Genomic DNA, 23085 nt, shown 5'->3' with positions numbered 1-23085 from the left:
TACGTTAATGATATCAAAAAACTAGAAAAGAGAAGAAAGCGTATTCAAATGACTTTATAGTTCATCCATCTTTTAGCTTTGGAGCACAGTTGAGGAAAAGGGAAAATTCAGCTGATCACGTTCATGTATTTTTCAGTGCGTTCAAATATGCCAGTAAGAACAAGAAGCAAGTAATCACTTGAAAGCTATGATAGGCAAAGTCGCAGATAAAAATGGTCAGTTTTGTTTTAATATAGATAAGTGAATTTAGAAAAATCAATGATAATAGTGCAGACCAGTGAGGAAAAGTATTTAAACTGTGCCTGAGAGGTTGCACTTCTTTAAAATCTGCTCTTGCTACTTTTTGACACTCATTTAACAGATATTTTATTGGATGTTTACTACACATCAGGCTTCTGATAATGTATCAATGGAGTTAGTTTTTATTTAAATCTGTAATGAAGATATAATAGATATTTTGTTTAATAATTTTACCTCTTAATAGAGAATTCTATCTTTACTAAGAACAAACAATGCTATTGATGCAGTGTCTGTGATTCACATGGTATCTCCTAGGAAATATTTCTGTAGCTGAAGAAAGGCTGACGTGGTCAGAGCTTAAGACAGCATCCTTCACCTGCTGGCACTTGCCAGCATTTTATGCACCATGCCTCCAATGTATCACCAACCTGTTTGTTATGGAGCTTGACTTGCACAGCTAAATTGGCAAATTGCAATGAATATTTTTAGAAGATAATTCTTAAAGAAGCAGTGTGGCTTTGCTGTGGAAACAAATTTGGGCACCAGACTATGGAGTGCTGGAGTGCTAGGTTAGAATCCTAATCTCTCTTTTCCTCATTTTTTTTTTGTATGCAAAATGGGATAGTAACACTTCCTACTTTCTAGAGTAACTGTGGGAATTAAGAGTTAAAATGATAATAGTGCCTGCCACATGGTTAGTACTCAATAAGTTTAATAAGACAAGTGGAAAGAAGTTCCAATATGTTACAACAATAAAGGATTTGGTGGATCACCCAGAGAACATCATTAAGGACCAGGAAGGTTCTAAGGAATAATATGAATTAGATAATGGTTTTGATGGGCAAAAGCTGAACATAGCAATGGAGATGTACACTAACTAGGCATATGCTAGTGTATATGAGGGGCAGTGAGGGACCAGTCCCGTGACACCACAGGGCTTGTCTGCAGAGTGGAAGTAGGGTGTGATGGCCACAGGGGCCTGAGACAGGTGTTCTTCGTGTATTCTTTATCCCACTCCCAACTCTTAATGCTGACAAGTAGCCTCTTGGTGAATACCACAGAACATTGCTGGAAACTGAAAAATAATTCAAGAACTTTCCAAAATCTACCTTGTCAATTGAGAGTTGGTGCAAGTCATTTGATGTAAAATAACCATCTCCCTGGTTTTCAGGAAGCGTATAGTTAGTTTGATACATGCTCTGAGATAATTTGTTGCAGTGCGTCTGTAAATTGGGGAGTAAGTACTGAGATGAACCTTTTCATCTAGATACCTAGAGCCCTCTAGAGTCTCAAGGCTTTGTGTAGATGTAGACTCTGAAGATAATCTACTTTGAAGATCATCATGCTTACAAACATACAGAATGAGATGATGAAGTGGAACAGAAAAAATGTTATCTATTGTTTTATATCCATGAAGACTCTAGAAAATAAACACAAAAACATCTGTTTAAGTTCCATTATGATCTATTTTGGTGCAGTGACATTTAAGCAGACAGAGCATCTTCCTATGATGCCAAACAAGCTTATGTCCTAAACTGCTTTCTACTGGCCACACAGGAAGACATGAAGGTAATGAATCACCTGTGTATGATGTGCCCACTCACTCTGTGGAGTCACTGCACCACGGTGTATGTGTTCAGCTATAGAGAGAGGTAAGCCGATAGGAAAACATAGGCAAGTATGTGGCTGTACACTTTCTGAAGAATGATAAGTTTAAGAAAGGGCAAACTGTCTAACAATCTCAAAAAAAAAAATGTGAGGCTCAAGGGAAGAAGAAAATGTAGGATGATATTAAAGGGAAGGGAAGGTCATCCTGCATGAAAGATTTAGGAATTTGTAGGGTTTGAGGTGACAGAGAAAGGGAAGACTAAATCCTCACTCTCCGAGATTTCAGATCTCAAATATGACATGCGGACCTCCTCACTTCCTATTTACACCCTGGGCCTGACCCTAGGTACTATGCCAGACCATTTGCCACCAGAAACACACCATGAACAAACCTTTCTTATACTCAGAGGCCTATGGCTAAAATTTGTTTATATCTCTTATAGCACACTATTGGGTTTTGGAAATACACAGATGAAATACAAAAATATTCACCAGGAGCATTTCCCCAGACTGACTCAGCTGTAGGCCTCTGTGACTTCAGGATCCGAGGCAAGGCAGAATATCCAGTTACTTAGAAATGACTGAGGAATAGCTGCACTTCATTCATTGTAACCATTTGTAAAACATGACCATAAATCACTAAAATCTCTATCTCTCCAAAAACCCTGTTGCTCTATCAGCTTAAGTGCATATAAATACTCTAAAGAATTCCTCTGGGGAGGAATAAAATGGCCCTCTACATGTAGCAGTTTACAAGAAACCATTTGATTTGGTCTCTCAAATACAAGGAACTAACTCAGTTTCAGACACAAAAACTCTGTACCACACACAAATATCATTATAATAGATCACACCTATTCAGAGCTCAAAAATTTGAAATTTCAGAGAATTTTTTAAATGATTAGAATGAAAGATGAGTTTTATTCTGGGAGAATTAGTTGAAGGATTTGAATACAATTCTCAAAATGTTTATTGATTAGATTAGTGTGTTCTCATGGTGTGCTCTGTAAAATTTTAAGTGGTTTGGTTAATGGATATGTCACACACATCATTACCTTTTTACTAGTTTGTATCCATCCCTGGTAGCTATTTTAATAGCACTACCCAATTTATGATGAATTTTTGGGGGTGTTGGATCCTTAAGTCAAGTGTAACACTTTAAAACATTGAGGGAAAATAAGAAGATAACTTTTTTTTCTATTTTGGTATCATTAATATACAATTACATAAGCAACATTGTGATCACTAGATTTCCTCCATTATCAAGTCCCCTCCACGTACCCCACTACAGTCACTGTCCATCAGCGTAGTAAGATGCTATAGAGTCACTACTTGTCTTCTCTGTGCTATACTGCCTCCCCCGTGCCCCCCCTACATTATGTCTGCTAATTGTAATGCCCCTTAATCCCTCCCCGCTTATCCCTCCCTTCCACCCTGGCCCTCCTCTCAGTCCCTTTCCCTTTGGCAACTGTTAGTCCATTCTTGGGTTGAAGATAATTCTTAAGTAACAATTTCTTTAATGTAAGTTAAATTTAGGTTATACATAAAGATGAATCGTTTATCTATATGTGTTCCCTTTGCCTTAAAATGTGGTATATATGGTCCAGAGGAAGCAATGCGCCTTCTGAAAATTCCAATGAAGGAAGAATTTTCTGACAACAGAAAGTTTTTCAGAGCTCTTTTCCAAACCATGATTATTATCTCCTACCACGTTTTAGTCACACTAGTCTCATTTCTAGCCTGCCTCCTGATGCTGCAGCAGCTAGGCACAAGTTCTAGTGGTTGTGGATTTTTCATTTCCAAATTCCTTTGATTGAACAACAGGCAAGATTTGGTTCTGAAAAGCAGGGATTGGCTCCAACAGGGATGGCAATCAGTAGTGTAAGGCTGACCCTGTGGGGAAGGTGAGCCCATCCCAGAGCAGAGGGACTGAGAGAGTGGGAATGGACTGGGCTGGACTCCCCACTGGTGTAAGTCCCCAGCCCCACAGCTGAAGCTCTCTGGGTTGGTGTCATGTACTTTGCTGAGCTCCCCACCTGTATCCTGCATCCCTCATAAAACTAGTACAAGGGCACACAGAACCTCCTTCAGAGGTCACCACACACCATAATTTCCCTCACATACCCCTGCCAACATTCAGGGCGAGTACTTCAATCCTTCATGCAAACATCCCTGTGCAGAGTCTTGTGACCACCACTCACCCCATCATGCATCTAGGCACACATTGATTCTACAGTTCAACAGCTGTTCACAGAATAGGGCCCAGGAGGAAACTCAAATCTCAGAATTTAATATGCGATACAGGTGACATCTCAAATTAAGGAAAATAGGATGGTTCGTTCAATAAATGAAGCTAAAATCATTGATTCTCCATTTGGAAGAAATTAAGGTTATATTCAAGTCTCTAGTTAAAAGAGTAAAAAACAAAATTATAAAGAAATAACAATAGACAAAATATTTTTTCTAATTCTAGGTTGGGGAAGGTCTTTCTAAACAATATACAAAACTCAGAATGATATTTAAAATATTTAACAAAATTGGCTTCAAGAATATGAAACTATCTAGATGGCAAAAGATGCTGTGAATGAAACTGAAAGACAAGTGAGACACTGAGAGAAAATACTTGTAATATGTATGAAAATAATCAAATATATGTTCACTGAAGAGGAAATGCAAATAATTAATACAGAAGTTCCCTTTAGCTAATCATTAAAAATTCTAATTAAAACAACACTGAGATATTTTGTGCCCCACCTCTAGACAAAAATATATCAGCATATTGAAAGTAGCTACTGATCCTGGGGGTGTGGGGAGACAGGCACTTTTGGTAGATTCTGTTTTGGTGGGAACACAAATTGGCACAACTTCACAGAGGGAAATTTGCTAATATCTAATGTATTTAAATGTTTATAAGGATTTTACCAATCATTTCAATATCTAGAAATTTCACCTATTGAAACACTTAAGAGAGAGGGAGAGGGAGGGGAAGGGGAATGAGGGGGAGGGGAGAGAGGGAGAGACGGAGGGGGGTGGGGACAGAGGGTGAGAGAAAGACCCATATAATCAACTGTTATTCAGTCATTAAAAGGAATGGGTTAGATGTGAAAATGAATAAAGGCAAAAATGTAATTTGCTGAATCCTGTAAATACCATGATCTCATTTCATAAAAGTATGTATGCATATAATTATATAGTTTTAGAACTATATATATATGTATATGTACATATAGTTTTATGAAATGAGATCATGGTATGAGAAGTGAGAAATGGTATATATAAGATTCTAAAACATACATTTTAGAAAAAACTCAGAATGTGTATTTATCAAACTTTAATGATTATGTCTGAAGAGTTGGATTGTTTACTCTTTTAAGATAACAATTATTTAATACCAAAAAGAAAAGTAAAAGTAAGCTTCTTGGAATAAAAGTTTGGAGTTGGAAGAATATTAAGGAATGATTTCATCTAACCTTCTCGTTTGACAGAAAAGACATCAGAATTGTAGAGAGGTGTGAGAAATCCCCACGCCTGCAAAGAAGGTCGTGGCGGTGCCGGGAGGAGAGCCGGAGATTGTTGTGTTTCACGTGCTCAGTCAGCATCGCCCTAGTCACCCGGTCAGATGACGGGGTTTTCACTTTTTCCCTTTTATGAGAATGCAACAATAATTAATGGAAGACATGTTTTTTTAACCAAGTATCTACTACGTAGTAGGCGTCAGGCTAGGCACTTTTCAAGAATTCCCTATAGTGTTTAAAACTCACCCTCTGAGATGGGTTACCTGTGTTTTATAGCTGAGGTGTACCCATTCCGCACTCCTTGAGACAGTTGAGGAGCATCTCTCCCAAACCGTGAGGCAGCTGTTCTCACCTGGGTCTGGTGTCTCAACTGGGTCTGGTTACTGGGACTCGGCCTGCAGTAACCACTTCTCCATCGCTCACCAGGCCACTTCCTCGCCTCTTCAAACACCCACCAGTGTATACCCGTGGTGCTGAGCATGAACGTGGTGCATGAACTTTGCACAGGTAAGTCTTACAAATATCAAGGTTTATTTATTTTTTAGGAGCAGAAACTTGAATAGAATGTTTCCAGAGCACATCCTTCGGGACTCAAGGTAAAAGCAGATTTCCATTTGTTTTCAGTGGACAGTTGTGCAGAAACAATGGAGTGGAGATTGCCATAATATCTAGTTTGCAAATGGAATCTGACTGTAGCTACAACAGGTCTGTAAAGGAGAAAGCCGATTTAACTTATTTGTTGGTGCTAGAAAATGAGAACTGTGGGATGAGAGAGATGAAACAGCTGAGTGGCCAGGGAGAACCCACTGGGATTAAGGACCACCCATGAAATCTGTGGGACTCGGCACAAAGTGAAAATGCAGGGCCCTTTGCTCAATATTTATTGAGAATTTCAAGATGGCAACATTTAAAACCAACCATGGGGCCCTTCTGAGCATGAGTCTCTGTGCTGCAGTACAAGTCTCACATCCTTGGAGCCAAGCCTATCTGGACCCCAGTTTAAGTCCAGTCTCCATGATAAACCAGATGCTGATTCTGTCACGTCTCTGGCCCCTGTTTCTTCCCTCTTCTCCTCCCAAACTGCATACCTTTGATCATTCTTTGTTTCCCAGCCTGGTTTCCAACTCAGATTTTAGAAGTCTGCTTCATTCCAGCATCAAATGACTTCAATGATAAAGCAAGTGCACCTCCTAAGTAAGTATCCTTTCTTCCATTCTGTTGGCTGCCATATGTGCAATCAGCCTAGAGTGAAGTGTTTTTTGGAGGGGTGAGAAAATATTCTTGGACAGACTTGTATTTTTCTTATATAAGTCAGTGTTAGACAAACTTTATAACATCCAAATATTCTTAGATTTGCTGTAGCATAGTGCTTAGGACTGACTTATTTTGGAAAAAAAGATCCTTCTTGGAAAAAATTTTCTTCCAGAGAGAGCTTCAAAATGTAGATGCATAGAAGACTGAGAGACTTCCTGCTATATAAGCCAGAAAAGCAAATACTGGACCAAAAAACAATGGAAGGGGTCTGCTTTTTTCCTTATAGGCCTTCCCATGACTGGAAATGATTTATTTTTATTTCAGGCAAAGGAAAAAAAAATCTATTATGAAAAAAAATTTCTCATGAAATTAGGATACTTGAGAATTGGGCAAATAATAATATGAGAAGTTAAAGTATACTTTCTTACTGAAATCCAAAAGTGTGGCAGTTGTATATGTTTTAAATGTTCACAAGAGTTTTTTATGCATTGAGCAATACAGGCACATATGCTATTCTCACTCGTTATTGGGAATAACACAGAAATGCTGACTTTCTTAAAGACATATTTTTAAATGCATTAATTCAAGAAGTCTTGATAGCAATTCTCCTCCAACACACAGGAGTCAAGGTTATTGACTGGAGAGGGACCACAGGCACACCATGAGAGTTGCTTGGGAGAGAACTGGTGAGCACAGGAAAAATCAAGAAATTATTGATTTAAAAAACATATGGTTTGCTAAGTTGTACATATGTAAAAACAAAGTCATCAAATAATGCAATAGATCAAACATAAATACCCATCTGAGCGTTTTTGATCCCACGCTCTAAGTCAGGAATGATTCTCTATAGGCTCAGAAGTTTATGGTGTCTCCTTCCATGAGCCCTCAAACCATCCCAAACCATCTGCATGCACTCCACATGCATACTAGTGGGTTGATGTAAAATGCAGAATACAGTGGCAGGTTTCCTTTCTCCTTTGACCTTTAATTCAAGGCCAATCATTATTAAGCACACTCTGCAAGGATTCCCCTCACCTAAAGCTGCGGGTAGAGTGACGTGCTGCACTGCTGCTGCGGTAGCGTCATCATGGTTATGTTCGGAAACCTAACCGTCTAAGGAACCTTGGTTTTCAGTAGCAGGACCTTAAGTCAAAGTGGCTGAATAGAGAATGGAATGTATTGTTGATATGCTGAGGGGAGGTGGACTTTAGGCATTGCTGTAGCCAAGGGTTCAAATGTCATTAAAGTTCTGTATTCTCCTTTTTCATCTTTTACCTGCTTTCCACAACGCTGTTTTGATCTCATGTAGGCTTTCGTCATGACGGTGAAAAGATCAAATCTAGTGCTTAGGCGTCCATGGTGCTTAGTTCTCCTAATCTCAGAAAAACGGAGAGAAGACCTCAGTCTTACAAGGCATAAATCCACTCTTCAACGGTTCTGACTGGCTTTCCATAATATAACAGGCCTGTGTCTAAAGGAAGGAGTCCTCTGATTGGCTCAACTGGCCGTACAAATCTGTCGAGAGGGAGTCAGGATCTCTGACGGACAGCCCCACAGTACTGCCCAGGAGTGGGAAGGGGAAGTCCTCTCACAGGAGTGAGGAGGTCTCATTTGAGATATTAATGAAACCCTCCATATTTTAGGAAGCTGTTCCTTTTGTACTTAATGTGTCATATAAATTTATACAAAAAGATAAATATATAAATTTATACACAGATAAATGGGCAATTGATTCATAATAGACAATCGACAAAGGAGGAATTACAAATGTTAACAAAGAGGAAAGTTTCAAACATGCTGGAAACAAATTGAAAATTAAACAAGAAGATAATGATTTCCACCTCCAGCTATGATGGAGTAACAGGAATCTGATTCACCCTCCCATCTCAATAAACTAGAAAACTGTACAAAATATATCATTTTTGGGAGAAGGGAAGCAGGTGAGCCTTATCATTGCCCAGAGCAGGGGCTGCAGAGTCTCCAGGTGACAGCAGGTTCCAAATGCCTTGACATTTTGAAGAAACAAAACTCAACACGTGTTCATGATTCCTTTTTTAAATCATCAAACTTTGTGACCTGATTCAAAAAAACATAGTATGGAATGGAAAAATTAGTAACTTCACAATGAAAACACCTGACAGATGCCACCTAAACCAAGTGATCATGGTTAACATCACCAGCGATGTCATCAGACATCAGTGATGTCACCAGAGCATGTGCTCCCGACAGGATATGGGGAGAAGGGCATCTCACCTCTGTGGTGTGAGCTACACCCCAGCCTGGTAATAAGGAACCATCAGACAAACTCACACTGGGGGTCATTCTACAAAATTCCTCGACCTTACCAGTACCCTTCAAAACTGTCAAGGTCACAGAAAAAAGAGAGAAGCTGAAAAACTGTCATCGATCAGAGGCAAGTTGGAAGACGTGATGACTGAATGCTAAGCAAACAGTATCCCTTCACTCAAAAACAGTATTCTGATACAAGTTTAATTAAACTTTATAAAAAGGAAGCTACTTCTTCTTAATGATCTTCTGGCACTTAACTGACAAAATCACATTTGAGCTTCCGACTAGCTCTGTGAGATGGGGAAAAAGGCATTATCTGCTGTACTATGTGAGGAACAGAAAAAAGATAATAAGGGTCTTTAGAGGTATTTAAGATCTTAATGAAACCAAAAGCTTACATAGGTCAGAGGAAGTTATACAAATATTTTTGTCAATGCTGCACATATCTGATTTCCTGACACATCTCTGGCCTTGACTGTCAGCCTCCGTTCTCCCTGAATCCTCTCCAACTCTAAATGCATGGATTTCCTTGGACGTGCTCCTAAGCCCCGTCCTTTTCTGCTTCCACACTCTCTCCCCAGCTGATCTCATCCATCCGCATCAGTTTAAATATTACTGCTATGCTAAATTTATGTCGACCTCAGGGCTCTCCTCTGACCTCCAGACTTTTTTATTCAAATGCTTATTTAACAATCTTATCTTAAAATATCACAAAAATCTCAACCTTAATGGGTCTAAAAAAGAATGTATTGATTTTCTGCCCTAACATCATTCTTCTGCTCTTTGCCGTCTCAATAAACAGCCCCACTGCCCACCAGGACTGTCAAGCGTTCTACCTGCGAGTCAGACTGGACCCATAGGTGCTCCCAGTCTGCATGTCTCTCCATCAGCAAATCCTGTGGCTTCCCCTCCAGGATGCATCGCTGTCTCTCCAGTTCTTGCCTCTCCCTGGCACAGCGCTGGGCGCAGCCCCCATCATCTCCCTCTCCAGTACAACTGCTTCCTTATTAGCCTCTTAGCTTCAATTTGGACACTTTTCCGATCTATTCTTACAGCAGCAGAGTCATCTTTTAAAAGCACAAGTATTATTAGATCACTTTTATCTTAAAAATCCTTCAATAACATCCCAAAGCACTTTAAAAGAAAATCTAAATTCCTTGCCACATTCTGTGACCTGCATGACCTACACCTCCCCGACCTGTCAGGCTTCTCTCATCTTATATTCCCCTCTTCCTGCTCACTATTCTCCAATCACATGAACTTTTAAATAATTAGCCGAATTATCCAGCTCTTTGCCATCTCTGGGCCTTTGAGCTTGCCCTGCCTGTAAAAGCAGCCCCAGCCCACCCACCCACCCCCTCATACAATCCTGTCTTCCTCTGCCCACACTCCCTTTACATGGAAGGCTTCTGTTCATCCGTCAGTCTGTGCTTCAATGTTCCCTCCAGAAAAATGTCCCTGACCTCCCTGTCTAATTAACTTCCCTAATTATAACCTGTCATCAAACCCTCTTCACTTCCTTCTTACCACTTACTAGAATGCGTTATTATGTGTTACATGTGTTACTATGTGTTAGTTAGATCATTTAGCATCTCTCTCTCTGCAGGACTAAGAGTTGCAGCAAGGCAAGGCAACCTCTGTTTTGTTTCCCACTCTAGTTCTGCATTTGGCCCATAAGCAGCCCTTAGTGAATCCTTGTTGAATGGCTGAATGTATTAACCAGTTGTCAGTTACTGTCGCCTTTGAATAAATTAGGTTTGTTTTTACCAGCTTCAGAACACAACACAAGTGAAGGAGGGAAGCTAAAAATGTAGAAAGCATCCAAAAACAACTAAATGGATTTTTGCATCTTCAGCAGATAGAGGATGAGTAGAGGGTGGTGGGATTCTGCCTGGGTAACAGATGACCAGAGGGCTTAGAGTCAGAAGACTGAAGTCCAGCCCAGGTGCAGGAAGGTGCAGGAGCCACTGAAGGCTCCAGAGAAGGCTGAATAGTGACTCTCCAAATGCATTCCTGTCCTGCTCCGTGGACCCTGCGGATGTTCCCTTAGATGGCAAGACAGACTTTGTAAATGTGATTGAATCAAGGGTTTGGAAATATTCTGTTGCCCAAGTGGGCCCGATGTACTCTCCAGGGTCCTTATAAGAGGAAAGCTGGAGGGTCAGAGGCCCTGAGCTGAGAAACGCAGGCAGCCTCCAGGAGCCAGTAAAGGCAGGGAATGGATTTCCCCCCTGGGCCTCCAGGAGGAACACAGCCTTGCTGACCCATTTACATTTCTAACCTCCACGACTGTGAGGGAATAAATTTGTGTGCTCCTTTCAGCCACTAAATTTGTGATAATTTACTATTAATATAAGCCTTGAGGTTCGTCTCTAAAATCTGCCTTATTTACTTGTTTTCGCTTTGTTACTGTTGTTGCCTCTCCACACAACAACGTAAGTTATGTGATAGAAGAGGCTCCATCTCTGTTGTCCACTCTTATTCCCAGCACCTAGAACAAGGCCTGGCACAAAGTAGGTTTTAAATAAATATGTCTTCAATCAGTGAGCAGGTGAACACAAATCCCTGTCCAATGGGGCTTTTGTGAACATCTGTTTGCGAGAGTCAAGAGGAAGCCACTCTTCCGTTCTCCCCATTGTACTTCCCTTTTCCTTTCTAATGCATTCATCCCTTCTGTTGCCTTCCCATCTGGCCTTTTCCATTTCTTCCTCCTTGTCTGATACCCTTTTACCCACATCTTTCCTCAGGCTCTCTACCCTTCATTATAAGTCATACAACAATTCTTCCTGGGGATCCAGGAATGACTGGATTATATCAATAGAGAGATGGTCGTTTCTCATTTAAATATATGTCATACATGAGCCCTGGGCCTGTGACTAAATTTAATATGTATTCATGATGTATGAATTTACCTTGATTTGATGAGACCATCATGTGCAACAGAAATCCCAGTTCTGAAATTGCTCACATTGATCACAAAAATGCCCCATAAAGTAGTGACTTGGAGCACGTTTTCTTTTCAAGGCACAATCAAGTCACATGCAGTTTTAGTCAAGTGAGCTGAAGTAATTCCTCTAGGGCAAGGCTGGGTTGAAAAGCAAGTTTGTGCAGGCCTGCTGGCTGACACTGTCAGCACTCTGGTTTACCAGGCACTGTCTCTGGGTATTTCTGAACTGCAGATTTCAATCAAAATTATGCTGTGTGTGTGTGTGTGTGTGTGTGTGTGTGTGTGTCCTGGGGCAAGGCTGGAGGCAGGGAGTGGGGCAGAGGGAGATGGAAGGGAGCAAGCATACTGGGATGTAGTCTGAAAATCTGACAGCAATCCAGAGGCTGTACCTTTTCAAACATGTTTTTGGTGGTTTCAAATACTCAGCATGTGTCATGTGAGATCACGCAAATTCCCAAGGAACATGTTGATTGAGAGGCATAGGGGTGTGGCTCTGTGATCTTGGTCCCTCACATTTTTTTTCTTGACATGCAGATGTGGGGGGAGGGGTTGGTGACTAATGCTGGGAGGAGAGGAGATTGGTTGTGGTACTTCATTAAGCAAGGGTTCAGGAAGCCTCTTCTGTGAGGAAATACAGCCTATGCAACCAGACATTCATTTGGGTGAACAAACTCTTACTTCAATTGTTTCCTACTTAATTTTTGAACATTTTCCTTTCTTGAAGATGGTAGCCTCACTGATGCATTAGTCCAAATATGATTGCTTAGCTCATACATATATACTGATATATACATATATAAGGTATACTTACAAATATGTGTATATTATATACATATATATGTGTGTACACCAGAGAGCTCTTATCCTCTACCAGACAGAGAAAATTACGAAAAGTAAGAAGGGCTATTTTTTAAATAAAGAAATAAGTACTTCTTGAGTTGCTGATCTTATTACTTATTTGTATCTTTATTAAATTATACAGTCAGAGCAACACTTAACTTATCTAAATCAATACACAAAGAATTATTTTAAAGATTTCTTTTTATCATTGACATTTCATCCATTCATTTCTTCATTCAGAAAACTTTCACTGAGCTTCTACTACATGCCAAACTCTGTGTTGGTAGCTGGAACTGTAGTCATGAAAAAGTCCTCCCTGCCCTTCTAGAGTTTATGGAACAGTGGAGGGAGGAATATGAAACAGGAGCATTGCACAAATCATGTTAGGTATTAAAAATGAAAAAGATGGGAATGAAATATTAAAGGAGCCTCAATGCTAAAATACTGAAGGAGCCTGAAAATGAGAATTTAAAAAATTTTTCCTGAACTATTACTATTTCATTTTTACTTATGTGATCTAGAAAATAAAATAATAATATTAATGATAGAAGTTTTGATGTAATTAAAGTAATTCTCAATTCTCATATTCTTCTGACACTTTGTGATTGTCACAGAATAACATTCTATACAACCAGTCCCCTTACACACAGCCCTCCCCATCGGTGTTATGTAAGCTTGCTAGAAAAGCTAGGATGGATTTGGAAGCCCCCTCAGGCTGAGGGAGAAGGAAGCACCCAACACTGGGCAGGTGTATTACAGCCTCTAAGACTTCTCGGTGCTGAGGGTCTGCCCTCTGCATGGAGCTGATGCCCAGATCCACTTTTCTGCCTCTCTACTGTACCATGACCTCAGCCTACTTAAATTTGACTCATCACCAGCAACCACTATGTAACATTTTAAACCTGAGTAAATAATCCCTGGCCATTGGTAGAATTGTTTTATTTATTTATTTATTTTAGACTAAGAGGGGAGGGCTCAAGTTCTTGCCACTGACATTGCAAAAGTGTACATGTGGACAATATAGCCTCCTATTTCATCACAATAGCTGATGAACGAACCCTGCTTCTGCTGTACTATATAAATCCAAATTATGCATCTATCCCTCCTATCATTAGCTTTTAAAAATAGTTAGGTGTGCAGTTAAATTTATCTTCATGTTCAGAGAGAACTGTTCATTGATCTAGAAATTAAGCTATGTAATTACCTTAATGAGTAATTTTGGTTACTGATTTATTTGTGCAGGGATCCTCTATCATTTGTAGACATGAGAAGATATATCCTCTTTCTGAATTATATTTGCACCCATTGTTTGAAATGGAATCAACTGGGTCCTGATTATATACCTAGGGCCACAGATTACAAAATTTTAGACACATTTTTAAAATTAGGCTAGTACTATGGACTGAATATTTGTGTTACCCTAAAAATTCTTTGTTGAAATTCCAACCTCCAAGGTTATGGGACCTTTAGGAAGTTATTAAGTCATAAGGGTAGAAACCACATGAATGGAATTAGTGACCCAAAGCAACCCTTCACCCCTTCTACCATGTGAAGTTACAATGAAAAGATGACCATCTATAAACCAGGAAGTGGGCTCTTACCAGACACCAAATCTGCTAGCACCATAGCTTGGACTTACCAGCTTCCAGAACTGAGAAATAAATGTTTGTAAGCCACCCAGTCTGTAGTATTTTGTTAAAACAGCCCAAACAGACTAAAGTAAGTATTTATGCCAGAATTCCTTGTTCTAGAAAGTCCTAAGAAGAGAATCATAACACAGACTCATGCTACAGTGAAACAAATCCATAACCTTGGTGGCAAATACCTATTCTCCCTTTGATAGAGAATAGACAGATTCTGGTTGCTGCTGATCTCCTGACTTTGGGAGAGCAAATGGGCTTGAACCTGAACTACCTTATAACAAACTGTATGCTATTAGTGATCCATCATCCTTAAAGCTGAGCAATATTCACTCATAAAGTAGAAGTAAAAGAAACAAGATGGGTCTTGGGCAGTTCCAAAGGCTCAATACACTGCATAAACAAGTAACTCATGGTCCAGTGCATTTAATCCTGCATTTCCACATTTCCCTCAACCTAATTCTATGGCCTTACAAGGGGTTCCTTATGACATGAAGAGGTCAGGTTTAGCCCATGAGAACTAACAGCTATTCTGGTTGTGAAGTTGCCTTCTCTTTCCCCTCCATAGATCTCTCACCAAAACCACACAATGAATTTCTGAACATTTTATTCACTCCTATAGTATTTCATGCAATATTGTTTCAGATTGAGAAACTCCCTTTTTAGTGAAAGTAATAAGCAATAACTTAATGCTCATGGGATACACTGGAGCAGCTAGCTTTATAGAAATGGAAGACTTACCACTGAGGACTCAGTTAGGCAACAGCTTTGAGGCATCTGTGTGGAGTAAGTCTGAGATGTACTTAGCAGTGGGCTGGAACTCCCTCATACCAGCTTGCAGGACCTGACTATGTGTTCAGAAATTTTGTAAGCCAGTTGTTAAACACAATCATTCTTAAAAACTAAATCACATAAACTTAAAATTAAATGAATTATATTTTAAAAAATCAGTTCTCAAACTTAATCACTTCCTAATTATTTTTTTGAATTTTATTGTCACTTATGTTCCTGAAGTTAAGTTTATCGAATCTTTATGGTGGAAACACTATATAATGTTGCATTACTGCACATCTCTTTGTAATTCTGTGCTCAATGATGCTAAACATGGTGGGAGTATTTACACCAGTAAAATTAGCAAATGTTACAAATCAGGGCTTTTTCTTCCCCAGAGCTAGTTCTCAAATGCATAGCAGCACACCACTGGTGCTCTCTTAAAGGATGCAGTCTTTACTCTGAACCAGTAAGCAATTTGAAGTGCTGTCTTTTTCTACAGATGAACCGAATGGCAGCCAGAAACCCAGGGAGTAGAAATGAGAGTGGCATCCCTCACTAAAATGCCTGAAGAGCTGCTCACAATTTCTCATTTCATTTCCCTAAAACCTTGGCCCTTACTTGATTAGATATTTTAGTATTCAAGGAGCCATATTTCCATCAGGGGATACATTGAAATGGTGCTGGTACTGACATTAAGTCACTTTGAGATTTTCAACATCCCTGGAAAAATAACTCCCAAGCACACATAAAAAATAGGAGGTTAATTGCTTAGAGATGATGATGCTAATCATCAAGGGGAAATCATTTTGCTGCTTGAACAGGGTGAGGAATCATAGGACATGAACTCAGGATGACCTCTGAGTTGCCTGCTGGTGCCGCCACACTCGGCAGTGAAGTTAAAGGAGAGCCAGTAACCTCACGCAAATGAAACTACCAAGGAGCACACCTTTCACTGAGGAACAGCCGGGTCACTCCACCAGATAAAGAACCTAAGCCAGCTGAGGTTTTGGCGAAGGGCAAGGGAACGTGGAATGGAGTGCAGAAAAAGGTAACAAAAGTCACGTAGAACATTATGACCGGCTGCAGAAAGAGGACCGGGGTGGCTAACTATGGTTGCCTTTCAGTTTATTATTCATATATTGATGTTATTTACTAATTGATTTTCTTTTTCCCTTCCTCTGTCCTTTAATAAAGGGTTAACTTTATTATTTAGTCCATAGGTTACAGGAATTAAGAAGTAATTCCAACCAGCCTAAAGGAGGAAGACTTTAGGTCTCCCTTTTGGGGTCAAGGAAGAGAGCACTTTTATTGATAAGAGAAATAGTTGCTTTATATCAAGTGGGAGCATGCTTAGTCACCGTTTTGTTATTTAGAAATTTCAGTTTGGGAAGAATAGCATTGAACGGCCAAACACGTGGACAGTGGTGGATACAGAGAATTGTCTCTCTTGGCCTTTGCTTTAACCCCTTTATGCTTGTGTCCTAAACTAAAATGATAGAAGAAGGAGGTAGAGCTCATAAAATGATAGAAGAAGACAAACTAAAAGAAGGAGGAGGAGGAGAAAGAGGAGGAGGAACGAGAAGAAAAGGAGGAGGAAAAACCCACCAGATTCTCTTGAAGGTCGCGGTTCTGGCTCTTACTCTGCAGGTCCATGCAGCTCTGCAAGACTCGGAAGGAGAGAGTTGCCTGGGTGACGGAGTGGCTACCCACATGGCTATTAGATGCTTTTGCAAGCATGTTAGCAAAGGAATTTGGCCTTTGAAGGCAGCCACAATGCAGGTCTTAATGTCCAGGCTCTATGTCATAGGTGTTGAGCTGAGAAGATAGCAATAGGCCTACCAGAACAGTTCTGTGTCATAGCTGGGCTTTCTCCTAGCTGTTTCTTTTCCAGGTCATGTGGCTGTGAAGTACCTACACCTTTAATAAATCCTTTCCTTTTTAAACTGGCTGGAGTGGATTCTCTCATCTGCTGCTAAAGGTCCTGACTGATACATTAGTTGATACACCACCTCTACTAGCAACCCCAAATACTCACATACTATTGTTACAACAGGAAATTCAAATATAACAGAATGAAGGGTCTACCTTCTTAGAGTCTGGTTCAGGAAAATTCTGCTAATATCCATTATAGTAGTATGATTGGAGTCAACTACTTGAGAAAAGAGACCATGTCTTATTTGTCCTTTTCATGCAGTCTCACAACATCAAATACTACACGGAACTGAACCTGAAAGCAGACTGTTCTGTGGGAGAAGATAAGACAGCTCAGTTCTTATTTCAAAGCCAGTGAACTCAGGGAGCTGATACTCTGCCATTAGAAGTTATTTTGACTGTAATTCAGAATACATCATTTACCCTCTTTGTGGCTCACCTGTTTCATCTGTAGAAGTGAGATAACAACACCTGATTATACCCCCAATGGTGCCATGAATAATCATAATTATCACAAATAAAAATTCCTAAGTACTTATTATGTGGCAGTTTTCTAGATGTTTTATTTGCATTAGCTTATTTAATCTTCACAGCTAACTTGTAAATTACATAGACTTATTATCCCCATTTTACAGATGAGGAAATTTAGATGAGTCAAAGTCATATATGTAAGATTTTAGGATTTCAGCCCAGGCAGTCTGGCCCCAGACTTCATACTTTTCATCACTATGCTTTATTTTAAGTAAAATTAAAAGTTATTATATAGTGCAGTAGAGATCAAAGGAGCAGAGAAATACATTGAGAGTAATCTGGAAAGTATAGTTTCTCATGGCTAGAAGCTATGAAAATGGAATCAGATTATTTTGTGTAGATTTTGTGGTGGTGAAGTATTATTTTTTTCTTTTAGATTTTATGTATAATTGGGAAAGCTAATATGTATTGATTACTAGTGTATATATATATGTACTGATGCTCTATGAGAAGCTTGGGATTGGATGGAGGGGTCCTATTAACACTAGATCTGAAAACAGTCCTTCTTAAAAAAGAGTTTACATTTAGATAGGAGGACAAAATATATGTGTCTGGGACAACAGTAAACTCCTGAAGGATTCCAATCGTATCTTTTCTTAAAATCTCCATATTTTCTAGTCCACAATGCCTAGAATTTAACAGATAACAATGTTTGTTAACTGGATAAACATCAGTCACCTTGTACTTATTTCTCTAGGAATGTGAGTGTAAGAATTTAGCAATACCCAGAATAACAGATTGCAGCAGCAAGTGGAACTTGGGCCTTAAATCCTGGCTAAGATTTATATAAGGAGAGAGAAGGTGAGGTTTCTCAGGCAAGGAAACAAGAGAAGGGAAATGTGGAGGTGGGAAGGGCAGCCCAGCCTCTGCAGCAGCCACAGTGGTGTCTTGGCAGCCATGCATTTGTTCGGGAGGACGGGTGGGCAGCTGGGCAGCTGGAAAACAATTAATTAGGTTACTATGATGAGCACATTGGTTTTTAAATGTTCTCTGGAAAAAAATCAAGTCAGTTTTAAGCAGGGAACTTTTAAATCTCATGAACTTTCAGTGGTCAGCTATAGGCACCCGTTATCTGTGAAAGTGAGAACAGTGCGAGGCATTACTGTTGATGCATTGCCAAGAAGAGCAGTATTTACTGTATTGTTTCTGTTTTATGAAGAGAGGGAGACTATCTGGAATATGCTAATAAAAACCATAATTGCCCTGTAGTTATCCTCTCCTCCAAAGCTACGATGCTGCCAGGGAACTAAATTACTCAGGAGTCTTGATAATTAAATAGTAAGAGAAAATGACTGTGGTAGCAGGCTGATTTTGATGCCTGACTACTCAAATGTGGGTCAGCTGCATCTGTCACCCCTAAAATGGTGGGCTAATTTCAGAAGAAAATATGAATGATCCTGTCAAACCTTTCTTGTCAAATAATCTTGTTAATGGGCCATACTCTTTCATTGCTATGTCAGTCTAATGTATTAACAAATATTTGTGATTTCTTTGTGGGACTGAAAATATACATGTTTGAATTATATTTGGGGGATGACTGGCTGAGTTCAGGATGAAGATCGTGGAGTGATGTAAACCCACCATAATCCTCCCTGGCCACTGGTCTTGCAAGAAGATGTTCTCCCCTGATCCACAGCATCCTCTCGAATCAGTATCTGTGATGGTGCCATAATATATGCTGTCCTCTTTCTCCCCCTTTCTTTCTGCTTCCTCCCCTATTTTTCATGGTACTATGTTGCATGAGGTTTCTTAAATCATCTGTTATACTGGGGTGCCCTGGAGAAAAATTCTGAGTCTTAAGATTCTTTCCCCATTACTGCAACACTTACTCTAAGGTTGCTTCTGACATTATGCTATTTCCATTTCTCCCAATTTTAACTGTGAGTCATGTCCTCTGGAACACTGCCATTCCTACCCTAACAAATTTTCACCAGTTCCCTTGATGTTGAACAAAGGTGTATCTTTTCAAGGTGAACTGACATGGTGAGGGTGCTGTCGGCAACCATCAAAAGAATATTTCCAAAAAGAGGAATAATAACCCTTTTTGGTAACATGAGGCATTTCCAGAGTATGCAATTGTGTCTGTATATATGTGAGAGTAGACTGCTACTCTGTTAACAATTGTTTTATGTCTAGTAAGAACACTTGGATAGGTATTGATTCACAGGTAAATAGGATGCTTTAGAAAGTCCTATTTATTACAAAGGAACTCAAAGTTAATAATCCATAAAATAAAAAATTTGTTAGTTACATAGTGCTTGACATGAAGAATAATGACCCATTGTTCAACACCTTTATTAATGACAATTCAAATGAGATTTATAGTAAGTTAAGGCAAGCTGATTAGATTATATATCAGAAATAATTTTTAACAGTAGGAGTCATTATGCCTGATATAACCTGTAGAATATCTTTAAGAAAAAAATCTTACACTTATTTGTATAGTTTAATTACAATCTTCCTTAAAGATTTATTGATATATACCCTGTCTTATTCCACAGACACAAAAATTGAGTTGATTGTTAAGAAAATGTACTATAAAACAAGATATTAAGAAGTAAAAACTCAGAATCAAGGAAATAAAATTAGATTATTGCTCCCACATCACTAAGAATATTTTTACTGAATTGCAATTTGGTGTAATCTGTTTGTATTACAGGTCATTATTTAAAAGAAAAACTACTCTATAAAAAACTCATTATTAGATCAAATCTAAGAATACTGTCAAGATCGTTGTTTCTCATAAATGTGGTTTCTAGGGAGAACTAGAAAGATGGGAGATCTGACAGGCAGGGTTTAGTATAATGTTCCATATTCTCAGAAAACAACATATTTTAAGTGAAACATACACATCACATTTCATGTTACAGAAACCTCAGCGAGCATCTGCTAGTTGGGCCGCTAAGACAACAGGATGCCAACTGTTCTGAGACCACCAGCTGACTATCAACTAATGCCTCACAGCATGCTCAACCATCCCTCGGTCAGGTCACAACTGCAAATAAACCTGGCTAGATGGACTTCACTGGGAAGCCACTGACAGCTCCAGAGGGCTGACAAAATGAATGAGAAGCTGGAGGACCAGGCCTGGGTCACGGGCCAGATTGGGAGAGCCCCAGGGACCTGCGCATTGGAAAGGACAGTGGTGGCCAGCAGCAGTCTGATCTGGCTTGGCCACTGCCTTGTGATGAATGCAACGTCCCCTTCCTCTCTACGTCACCTGCTTAAGAGTTAGAGTCCTGGGAGGAATCGTCTGACTGTTCAGGTCAGACCATGAGCTCCCCCCAGGTTTGCTCTTCCTCCTGAAGTAGATGACATCTGTTCGGCTCAGGTGAAAAGCCTTGGCATCATCCGTGGTGACTCACTCTGTCTCACCTCACACCCAGTGCATACGCATGTCCTGGAAGCTTGGTTTTCAACATGTCTCTGCATAATCAAACCTCTTCTCAGTAGTTGGGACAGTCAAGATTTTACCCATACACATATCATCTGCTCCATTAATGCCCTGCTGGGTTGGCCATTTGGATTGTGCCCATTAGAAAAGCACTGGAGTGAATGAGGGAAGAGGTTGAATGACTGATTCAAGATGGGTTATCTCCTTTGCTGTGGGAATTTGAGCTTGTGGGATTCACATAGGACACGCACTCTACTTCTGTTTTAGGGCCGTCTGACATCCTCTGCCAAACCTTCGTGTAACCAGTTCTCCAATCTTATCTCTGTGACCATGCAGCCAAATTGTTGGCCAAAACAATGAGATGGCCTTAATCAGACCATCCTTTTTCCAGAATAAGTGGATAATGGACATGCTCTCCTTGAACTTCTGTCCCTGTGGATTACTACTGAGATGGATGTAACAGCACAGTAATGCATTTCTTGCTGGGGCTATCAGGTTATGCAGAGTCATTATAAACCTGACTTGAATTTTTTGTACTTTAATCAACTTCTCCTGCACAACTCTCTGTGAGGCCGTAAGTGTGGGCTAAAAGAGTGGTAGCAGTTTATCAGAATTATTGGAGGTAGTGGCATCTGAAACAGCTCCCCAATTATAATACACTGATGAATGTGTGTCTCAAAAATGCTAGGACCAGGACAATCCTTTCTAAATTGTTCCCCGTTGGCCAGGCATATAGCCATGGGCTGCCAAACATCTGTTACAAAGTGCAGGAGGATATTCAAAGAGATGAAGATGAGTTGAGGAGCTTGCCAAATGACATATTTAACAAATATAGATTGTGGAGCATTTTCACTGTTTAGAAACTTACAGTTGTGACTGAAATTCAGATAATAAAAGGACTGTGAATTGCCTGCCAAATCATTTCTTCCTGCCCATTACCCTCTGTGAAAGAAATGAACATATTATTGATTTTGAATGCATACTATGTGCCAGAAACTATTTTAAGTGTTTTACATATATTAACTCAGAATTTAATTTGTGAGGACAAGAAATAACAGTCTCATACAGCATTCTAGGAAAGTTCCTTGCACTTTTGGATACAGTTAATTACATTTTACATAAGAATTTCCCTCAGGTGAAGCAACATATAGAAAAGAAACAGAGAAATAGCTGTTATCTGAATAAACAGTCATTAGTTTTTGAATGAAAAGTTGTGATGTTCTTTCTGTTAACAGAATAAACCTATTGGTGACATTATTCATTCATCCTGGACCAAGTAGCCAGATAGGGCTGAAGCTCAAAAAAATCTTACAAGAACATATCAATGGAATAGACATTTCACATTCTCTTTTCAGAGCATGATTATAAATTAGCCCATTTCAGAGCATAGTTAAGGATTCTCCAGTAGGAATCAAAATCTTGAAGAAATTGTTATTACCAATAAGTGAGTGTGTATTGTTTTTATACCCCTTTGATTTCAGTTTGTCACAATAATATTCATAATTGATGTAATGTGTTTTCAAAAGCTCCGTGGAAAGCATTAAGCCCACTGAGGTTTACTTCTCCTAGGATATAATTGAAGCAGCTGCAGGAGAACTCAATGCCATTCATTTTCTTAAAGTATATAATTTCTACTAATTGTTAGATTAGCATGTTTGTAGATTATAGCATCATGATGCCAATGGACTTTAGGCAAAATTTCAGTGCAAATTGCAATACAAAGGCATGATTATTACATTTAAAATAATAAATACTAAGGAGAAAAATTAAAATAGCCAGGTTTTGTTTGGTCAGGCAAAAGGTTCAGCTTGATCAATAGTCCTAAAGGCCTTTATTATTTTGCCTTACTACAAAGTAACAGAGGTTTTTGGTTTTTTTTAATACAGAATTTAGGTAATATAGCTTATCAAAAAGAAGAAAAAGAAAAATCATCTATGATCTCATTTTGAAGATTACCTTTGTCACATGTTTACTAAATTTCCTTCCAGGCTTTGAAAAATGAATATGCACATACATAATTTACTTTCACAAAGAGGTGATGTATTATGTGTTCTATTTTTAATCACATATGTATATATTGTGACTATTATCTCTTATAATAGCCATATGTAATCATATATG

General features: G+C 39.3%; 1 long non-coding RNA gene across 1 annotated transcript in view; it reads left to right on the top strand.

Moving 5' to 3' along the window:
- LOC118925855 (uncharacterized) overlaps positions 1-22259 on the top strand; it is a 24551-nt gene extending 2292 nt beyond the window's left edge. Inside the window, exons 2-5 of the long non-coding RNA XR_005030202.2 lie at positions 5790-5870; positions 5988-6068; positions 6493-6557; positions 20441-22259. This is a non-coding gene — a long non-coding RNA (uncharacterized LOC118925855). The remainder of the gene's footprint in view (positions 1-5789; positions 5871-5987; positions 6069-6492; positions 6558-20440) is intronic.
- The last annotated feature ends 826 nt before the right edge of the window (positions 22260-23085 follow it).

This window comes from Manis pentadactyla, chromosome 12 (genome assembly GCF_030020395.1).
Source record: "Manis pentadactyla isolate mManPen7 chromosome 12, mManPen7.hap1, whole genome shotgun sequence".
NCBI lineage: Eukaryota > Metazoa > Chordata > Mammalia > Pholidota > Manidae > Manis > Manis pentadactyla.
The sequence above is the reverse complement of the archived record's forward strand: the minus strand, read 5'-3'. Positions and strand labels throughout refer to the sequence as shown.